Below are 10,144 nucleotides of genomic sequence, written 5' to 3'. Positions count from 1 at the left end.
TAAAGCTGCTGCAATAAAAGCCTGGCAGAGCAATAAAATGGAGGAAAACGGTATCTGGAGATGTCCGTGAGGTCAAGACTTCAGGTTGTCTATTGCCAGCAAAGGGTTTTAAACCAAGTATTAGAAATGAACATTTTATTTTCACTATTTAATTCGTCAAACAACTTAAGAGCCCTAAAATGAAGGGCTTGTGTTAAGAAAATGCTTTAGTTTCTCACATTTTTGTGCAATCTTTTTTTCAACCCATTAAATTAAATGTGAAAGTCTGAACTTCAATTGCATCTGAATTTTTTCATTTAAAATTCACAGTGGTAACCAAAATTTCAAAATGTTGTCTTAGCTCAATAAATACTTGGACAAACTGTAGGTCTACTTTTAATGAAACTCTCAACATGACTTATCAGTTATCATTAATGTTCCTGCAAAAAGACTCCCTGGAGACCCCCTACATAAATATCCATGTACTATCCAGCTAGACTGGTGTGTCTGTCCCTGAAAATATTCCTGCATGTGTGATTGTTCATGTCTCATCTGCAGGAAACAAACAGGAAGTGAGGGAAGGACACAGGAAATGTTTCCAGCTCTTCCTCCTCTATCAGACATTCTCTCCATACCTGAGAGTGTCCAGTCTCCAGCCTGGATCCTTCAGTCCAGCTGACAGCAGCTTCATTCCTGAGTCTCCTGGATGATTGTAGCTCAGGTCCAGCTCTCTCAGATGGGAAGGGTTGGAGCTCAGAGCTGAGGCCAGAGAACTACAGCCTTCCTCTGTGATCAGACAGCCTGACAGACTGCAGACACACAAAACAACAATCCATCTGTCAACAATCATTTTCTCTTTGTCACATACAATAACATCTGTCCATTTCCATGATGCTCTGCTGTCTTCTCCACTCCCCTCTTTTCACTCCTGATGCTTTTATATGTCACTACTGCATGTCCTTAACTTTTGTCTTCTCTCTCCTTAGTTTGTGTTTTGTTCTTGTCTCTCTGAGCTCATCTCTTCTCTTTCCCCTCACCCTGCAACCAGTCATGGTAGATGCTCCTCCTGGAACCTGTTTTCACTGGGAGGATCTTTGTGTCAAAGGCCAGACGTCTGCCTTGCATCGCGCACTTTCTCCAACATTCTGTCACAGTATCTCTGCAGAACAGTGAGTTTGACAGTGTCCTGGCCAGATGCACAAAGGTTGTGGGCCACTTTAAATGCAGTCCAGCAAGCACTGCAGAATTAGAACAGCAACAAACTGAACATGGTCAAAAGAAAGAGTCACTGCTACAAGACAGTCCAACCAGATGGATTTCCACTCTGCACATGATTCAAAAGGATCTGCAGAAACGAGCAGCCGCTCAGGGACGCCCTCACCACACACAACACCAAAGTTGCGAGGACATATGTAGAGGACATGTTTGTGTATATAAGTAAATGAATGTTCTACATTCTCATTTGAATCTTTGATTATTGTTAGTGTTGCAGGTCTGTGACTAAACATCTGGGAGGAGAAAAGTTGGTTTCATGCTCTGTGATTCTGCCTGTGTTTTTTCATCTCTCTCGGCTGATGGAGAGCTCAGATGATGACCCCGCCTACGTGGTCAAATTCAAGTCTACATTTAGAAAAGACCTGGAAAAACATAAACAAAATGTCAACATTGTATATGTGAAAACTGCTGCTGCACTGGAGCCAGATTCAAGGAGCTCAAGTGTTTACCCAGATCTGAGAGGCAGAAGTTTGGGCCTCAGTCACCAATTTCAACCACACCAACTTAAAGACAGTCCTCCCCAGATTCCACCAACATGTCTCCTGCCACACCAGAGGAGACAAGACTTTAGACCATGTTTATTCCAACTTGGCTGGAGCCTACAAAGCAACACCCCTCCCCCACATTGGACAATCGGACCATCTCTCCCTGTTCCTCACACCTAGGTATTCACCACTCATCCAACGTGTGAAACATGCTGTGAGGACAATTAAAGTGTGGCCAGAGGGGACAGATGCAGTGCTCCAGGACAGATTTAAAAACACAGACTGGAATATGTTCACCCACACAGACCTGGACCAGTATGCCTCATCTGTACTGGATTACATCTCCAAAACCACAGACAGTGTCACCACCCAGAAACGGATCACCATGTACCCCAACCAGAAGCCTTGGATGAACCGGGATGTTCGTCTCCTCCTGAAGGCCCGCAACACCACCTTTAGGTCAGGAGATGCACACGCCTACAGTACAGCCAGGGCTAATCTAAAGAAGGGGATCAAAAAAGCCAAACACCATTACAAAAAGAAGGTAGAAGAACACTTCTCCAACTCCAACCCTCGACGCATGTGGCAAGGACTCCAGAGCATTACAGACTACAGGACCACCAAACCCTCCCCCACATCCTCTGATGTCTCCTTCCTCAACGAGCTCAACAACTTTTATGCTCGTTTTGAGCGAGGGAACCCCATAACCACAACCAAAACAGACATGACGCCGGACCACCAACCTCTGACTCTCTCCCCCACCGATGTAGGAGCGGTGCTGAGCAGGATCAATGTCCACAAGGCTGCAGGTCCTGATGGCATCCCCGGGCGTGTTCTCAGAGCGTGTTCTGAGGAGCTTGCAGGAGTGCTGACAGACATATTCAACCTGTCCTTGGCCCACGCTGTGGTACCGGCCTGCTTCAAATCCACCTCCATCGTCCCGATACCCCAAAACTCCAACCCATCTAGCCTCAATGACTACCGCCCAGTAGCACTCACCCCCATCATCACTAAGTGCTTAGAGCAGCTGGTCTTAGCACACTTCAAGTCCTGTCTCCCCCTCACCCTGGACCCCCACCAATTCGCATACCGCCAGAACAGGAGCACAGAGGATGCAGTCTCCATCGCACTGCACTCTGTCCTCTCACACCTGGACAACAACAACACCTACGCCAGAATGCTGTTTATAGACTTCAGTTCAGCATTCAATACAATCCACCCCTCACAACTCATCAGGAAACTGACAGACCTGGGCATCAGTTCCCTCATCTGCAAATGGTTACTGGACTTCCTGACCAACCGCCCCCAACATGTCCGGCTGGATAACCGCTGCTCATCTACAATCACAATGAACACCGGTGTACCACAAGGCTGTGTGATGAGCCCTTTCCTCTACTCCCTCTTCACCCACGACTGCAGACCTGCTGATGGTTCCAACACCATCATTAAGTTTGCAGATGACACCACGGTGATTGGCATCATCAGCGACAACGATGAGACCGCCTACAAGGAGGAGGTGGATCGTCTGGCTGAGTGGTGTGACACAAACAATCTGCTGCTTAACACCGAGAAGACCAAGGAGCTCATCGTGGACTACAGGAGGAATGCTGACCCACATCCACCCATCCACATTAAGGGGACGGCTGTGGAGCGTGTGAGCAGCTTCAAGTTCCTGGGAGTCCACATCTCCGAGGATCTCATCTGGACAACCAACTGCTCCAAGCTGGTCAAGAAGGCTCACCAGCGCCTCTTCTTCTTGAGGACTCTGAGGAAGAACCACCTGTCCTCAGACATCCTGGTGAACTTCTATCGCTGCACCATCGAGAGCATCCTGACCAACTGTATAACAGTCTGGTACGGGAACTGCTCTGCCTCGGACCGGAAGGCGTTGCAGAGGGTCGTGAAAACTGCCCAGCGCATCGCCGGAGCACCACTTCCTGCCATAAAGGACATCTACAGGAAGCGGTGTCTGAAAAGGGCTGGGAAAATCATCAAAGACCCCAGTCACCCATCACATGCACTCTTCACCCTCCTGCCCTCTGGGAGGCGCTACAGGAGCCTCCGGACTAAGACCACCAGGTACCGGAACAGCTTCTTCCCCACAGCTGTCAGACTCCTGAACTCTGCCTCCTGACATCTGACCACATTAAACTCATGGACTGAACATACACACACCCACAACCACCTACACACACACACAATGGACAACTGTACCCTCAAACACACAACAATAACATGGACTGAACCACCACTCACAGCCTCTGTAGAGATTATCCACATATCCACATATCTCACTTATCTTAACTGCACTACTGTATAGTTCTGTGTAAATAATCATTCTGTACAATACGATAATTTTTAATCCTACAGCTGTTTATAACTTGCATAGTTCACATTTCTGTATAACTGTATATCTCATATTTCTGTATAGTTTTTTATTTCATATTCTGTATAGTTTTTTTCATATTTATATCCTGTTCATACCCTGTACATAGCTTGTACTCACTACAGCCTGTACATACTTATATTCAATTCAATTCAATTCAATCTTCATTGGCAGACTTCATGTCCATAAAAACAAGACAGAAACACCAAACACACCCCCCCCCCCACCCCCAACACAAGGTATAAACCATTAAATATATATATATATATATGTAGATAAATAAGTATATAAAGCATTTGTAAAAATATAAAACCATAATATACATAAAACACAATTACTTAAAATAAATCAATAAATACACAAACACTTTAACCAGTGCTTTTTCAGACTGGATGAGTAACGGGAACCACTCACTGTCGGATCTGTAAGTGCTAAAATTATACTGTTACTCGATCCATCCAGTCGTTCTCTAAAATTGTACATTAACTTTCTTAAAAGTGCTTTAAAAGTCCAAACACCCACAGCTACAAACATCTGACTGGCACTACCCCTTCTAGGTATCCTGCAAAGGATTCTCATCGCATCATTATATGCAACATGCAGCTTCTGCATGCTACATTGTTTGTAGGATGACCACAAGGGGGCAGTATATAGCGGTGTGCAATACGCTTTAAACAAAGCCACTTTAACTGGAAGTGAACAAAAGCTGAATTTGCGTGCAATAGTATTTGCCTGCACATAGAGCTTACATCGTTGTCTGTATATGTCATCATCATCATTCATTTGCTCAGTAATAAAGTGACCGAGGTATTTCACCTTTTTATGAACTTCAAGAGTTTTTTGTGCCAGTTTAAACAAAGGGAAATTTAGCTGTTTATCCTGCTTGGTTCTACATATCAAAACAGCACTTTTAGCAGTATTGTACTCTATGTCATATTGCACACCATATTCAGTACAGACATTAAGAAGATCCTGTAACCCAGCACTGCTTGGACTAAAAACAACCAGGTCATCTGCATACATAAGATGATTTATCAATGTTTTACCTAATATACACCCAGTGTTACAGGCTCTCAGCTGTATGGACAAATCATCAACATATAGATTAAATAAAATTGGAGACAAAATCCCACCCTGTCTGACACCATTGCTGACACCAAAGGGGGCAGAAATACTACTTCCCCATTTAACCTGCGTACCAGTAAGAGAGAATCCTCACGATGTATTGAGGAACTCCCCGTCTCTTCAATTTATCAAAAAGTTTTCTGTGGTTCACTCGATCAAAAGCCTTAGAGGCATCAATGAAACACATGAGGACAGATGAATTTTTAGCCTATACAAACTGACTATTTCCTTGAGTGCATATATGCACATGTCAGTGCCGTGCTTTGGTTTGAAGCCAAACTGATTATCCAGAGAAGAGATGAACACACTAACTCTGTCAAACAAGATTCTTTCTAACACCTTAGATAAAATACTGGCTAGTGCAATCTGCCTGTAATTATCCAAACAGCTCACTTTTGAAGCTTTGTCTTTCATAACTGGTACCAATAAAATACACAGCATTGAGTCTGGTAATATGCCATGAATCATAAACCCAGTGAAACAGAGTGCTAAAAGAGGAGCTAGCCTTAAACTAGCATGTTTTAAATGTTCTGCAGTGATGTGATCCAAACCAGAGGATTTATTATCAGGCAACCTATGAATGGCTTTATATACTTCATGTGTCCTTACACTTATTGTGTCATTACTCATGTCGAAATTGTCCTTATAGTTATAGCATATTCATAACATACTTCATACCGTGTACATTATAACATACCCATTTCTGTAATATACTTACATATCTATATTATAGCTAATATATATTGTAATATATCTATATCATGGCTAAAGCACTTCTGGATGGATGCAAACTGCATTTCGTTGCCCTGTACCTGTGCAATAACAATAAAGTTGAATTCTATTCTATTCTATTCCATTCTATTCTATTCTATTCTAACTTACTGAAGGAACAGAGGGTTGTTGGAGGGAAACCTGTGGAAGCAACAACATCCGAGCCACCAAAGCAAAAGTTGGCCCTATTGGCTGCTTCATCAAGGTGTGATTGTGAACAGGAGGAAGACTCAGCTGAGAACAGTGTGGTGGATACAGAGCAGAGCCCACCATCAGTACAGAGGCCTGTCCATTAGAGTGCTGCTCCAAACATGCAGCACGGCCTCAACTGCACACAAGTACTTGGCCACAGCTGCAACATCTGTACCTGTGAAAGGTTGTTCTCTGTTGCTGCTCATATTGTACAGAAGAAGAGAGTTTCTTTATCATCAGAAAATGTCAATGAGCTTGTGAGTCTTAGCAGCTGGCTCAGTGCAGAGGAGGAAGAACATGTCAAGTCAGAGGAAGATAAATGCAGTTCATGTTGTCAACTCAACCAGGACGACTGAAAGTGTTTTTCTTTGTCTTGTTTCTGACTGAGATTCTCCAAAGGAAATCCAGTACAAACACACACTTCACACACTCAAAGTCTGCACAGTAAATGAGCTGATGAGTGTTTGTGCTGCTACCTGATAACAGAAAAATAGTTCTGCTGGTTCCTGTTCTGAAAACACACATTTATAAATGTTCACTTGCTGTTGATCAAAGGTGCCTGTTATAATGTTATGATGGTGGCTCTGGACTCTGAGGGGAACTTTGTTTGGAACAAACTAGATCAAATGTTAACGTCCTGGCAGAGGCAAATAACTTTGATTTGATTAGATTCATGTTTCAGCTCAGATTGACAGAAATATTTGAACTGCTACTGTGTTAAAGGGAATACTGCTGTTAAAAATCACCTGATTTGTTTCACATCTGCACACTGAATGTTGCACTTCTCATACTGCAGTACTATTAAAATAAGTACACAATACACTACTTTTGATTTCATGATTGAATGTTGCTGTAACAAAGCCATTAATGGTGATTCAAAGTGTTCATGGTTGCCCAGCACTACAAATGATTGTACAAGTGTGGCTGATCCACTTTCTAATGTGTGTGTAGCCCACACTGTGTGTCACTGTGTCACAGGTGAGTCTGTGTATCCAGGTTCTATGAGGAGAACAGGATATAGTGACTGAGTCCAGCAGCTTAAAGTCTGACTCCATCCTCCATTTAAATAAATCACACCAACAACTGAATACCTTTGCCTTTGTGTAGCTGACACTTCATTTTAATGTCCTTCTATTCTGGTTGTCAAAGGAGCTTGGAAAGAAAAGCGTCTGGACTTCTTTAAGTTGCTTGAAGATGTTTCACCTCTCATCCGAGAAGCTTCTTCAGTTCTAAGGTCAAATGGCCGAGAATCCCAGATTTAAACCCAGTGGGAGTTTCCCCCCCAAAGAGGGACAAAGGACCCCCTGATGATCCTCTAATCACATGAGCCAAGGTGTGAAAGCGGGTGTGGGACCTAATCAGCCAGGGTTTCGGGTGAGCTCATTGTGAAACCTGGCCCCACCTTGTCATGTGAATTCCTGAGGTCAGATGGCCCAGGATGTGAGTGGGCGTTAAGGTGTCTGGGGAAGGAACTCAAAACTGGATTATAGATGGCAGACAGTTGGTGTCGTAAACCACCGCCTCTGTTCAAAGATGGTCGCTCACAGTGGACATAGATGGCCTCTTTCACTCCTGTTTCAAACCATCTGTCCTCTCTGTCCAAAATGTGAACATTGGCATCCCCGAAAGAGTGACCTTTATCCTTAAGATGCAGATGAACTGCTGAGTCTTGTCCTGTGGAGGTGGCTCTTCTATGTTGTGCCATGCGCTTGTGAAGTGGCTGTTTGGTCGCTCCAATGTAGAGGTCTGGGCATTCCTCGCTGCACTGTACAGCATACACCATGTTGTTAAGTCTGTGTTTTGGAGTTTTGTCTTTCGGGTGAACCAGTTTTTGTCTGAGTGTGTTGCTGGGTCTGAAGTACACTGGGATGTCGTGCTTGGAGAAAACTCTCCTAAGATTCTCTGATAAGTTCTGGTTCATCTTGTTTCAGTTTCTATAAGCACACAGGTTTCATCAGTGACTCTATGACCTCAGTAATCTTTGCTGGGCCTTAATGCTCTGAACAAAGCTGCACATCACAAGACTAAATAGAAATGAATCAGTCTTTCATTTCTCACTTCTGTTTGACTTCAGCTCTCAATGTCCCACCATAACGCATGGAAAGAATTACTGTGGATCCAGGCTCCTGAACATGAAGCTGATGAAGGTGGAGTATTGTGAGGGCTGATGGAGATGATGATGAAGAATCCAAGAGCAGTGGGTGGATGGCAGCATCACCATGAAGGATCACTGTGAGAATACATCATCATCCACAAAGAAAACCAGTCTGTGTCTGACGCTCTTGCTAGAAAGACGCAGTCGCAGCTTGTGGCTGCAATTAGCTGGTTTACTAGTTAGCTGGTTTGTTATTTAGCTGAGAGGTAACTCACTAGAATATTGAATACTAAAGTGTGTAAACCAGGGGTGTCAACCATATGGGTCTATGGCCAAATCCAGCCCTTAAGATAATTTCATATGTCAATTATTGATGAATTTTCAGGCTTGCTTATAATCAATGTGAGCACGGCCAAGATGGTATTCTGATCAAGGTTATTATCGTTAACGAAAACTAACGAAATAACGAAAACTAGAAGTGAAAAAACATTTTCGTTAACGGAAATAAAAATAAAAACAAAAAAAGGAAAACTAACTGAAACTGTAATGAGTGTTCACAAAACTAACTAAAATTAACTGAATTTATTGCAAAAATGCGTTTAGTTTTCGTTGATGTGTGTGTGTCATACAATAGTCAAGGGTGAAAATGAAGTTTAGTTTCCAGGTTTTTTCTTGCTGTGTCTCATTATGCCAGCAGGTGGCAGTACGTTAGTCGAGTCGTCTGTGTTGCTGCTCCGTCCACGCGCAGAATCATGTCAGGAAAAGTCGGGAGAAAGCGCCAGCTTCCAATTTGGGATTACTTTGAATATGACTGTGTTTTGGATAAAGCAAGTGTCTTGTAGTGGAAAGAGACAAATTATGAGGGACATTTCTAAAAGGAAAAAAATCCCACAAACCTTAAAGTGCACTTGAAAAGCTCACACAAGAAGGCTAACCTAGCTTACCTGGAGAAGGTAAGGGAGCACGCCCAACCCTCATCCCCAGAAACAGAAGCTAACCCCAGGCAAGGCAGCGTGATGCATCCCGGGACAACAGGACTGGGATATCTACATAACTATGTGAGTCAATTGCCTTAACACCCGGTGCTGCAAGAGTTAATAGTCTCATTGGGGCCAAGATATACATTTTATAGTTGCCTGGTATCAATGGTTGTTCATCTGCCTTTATTTATTTATTTATTTATTCATTTAAAGAACCCATAGGTGGGAATGTGAGTTGTCTGTCTCTGCGTGTTAGCCCTGCGACAGACAGGCGACCTGTCCAGGGTGCAGGGTATGGTAGCTGGAATAGCAACATACCCAAGGATAAGCAGAAGAGAATGACTGATATGATGAAACTGGGATTTTGTTACACTTTATTGCAAACACAACTAAAACTATAACTGAAACTAATCAAAACTAAACTGAAACTAAGGATTTTCCAAAAAATAAAAACTAAACTAAACTAGCAAACAATTGGTAAAAACTAATTAAAACTAATACAAAATTGAAAATCTGAAGTCAAAACGAAATAAAAATAAAAACTAATGAAAATTGCAAAACTATTAAAACCCTGATTCTGATGAGCACACCATGTGGCCAAACACTTCAATAGACAGACTGGGATCATACCATTATTTGAAAGAAGACGGAAATGTTCCGCAGACAGCAAGTGTAGTGGTAGAGACCAGGTACACAGAGAAATGGGGAGCTGTATTTAAATGCAAGCGTGTCAGGAAAGAGTGAAATCGCAAAAATTAGCAGCATCTGGCTGCATTTCAGTAAAATTGGAGACTGCAAAGCTGAGTGCAGAATTTATATAGCAGATATGTCGGAGAAACAGAGAGTGAAAGTGATA

General features: G+C 43.0%; 1 long non-coding RNA gene across 1 annotated transcript; it reads right to left on the bottom strand.

Annotated features, from left to right (window-relative positions):
- Positions 1-873: 873 nt before the first annotated feature.
- Positions 874-1,818, bottom strand: LOC112844591 (uncharacterized). The gene is made up of 2 exons (XR_003217324.1): positions 1,704-1,818; positions 874-1,616 (listed from the first exon to the last, which is right to left on the bottom strand). It is a non-coding gene; the product is annotated as an uncharacterized LOC112844591 (long non-coding RNA).
- Between the last annotated feature and the right edge of the window lie 8,326 nt (positions 1,819-10,144).

The sequence above is a fragment of the Oreochromis niloticus genome, unplaced genomic scaffold (assembly GCF_001858045.2).
Source record: "Oreochromis niloticus isolate F11D_XX unplaced genomic scaffold, O_niloticus_UMD_NMBU tig00000384_pilon, whole genome shotgun sequence".
Lineage (NCBI taxonomy): Eukaryota > Metazoa > Chordata > Actinopteri > Cichliformes > Cichlidae > Oreochromis > Oreochromis niloticus.
The sequence above is the reverse complement of the archived record's forward strand: the minus strand, read 5'-3'. Positions and strand labels throughout refer to the sequence as shown.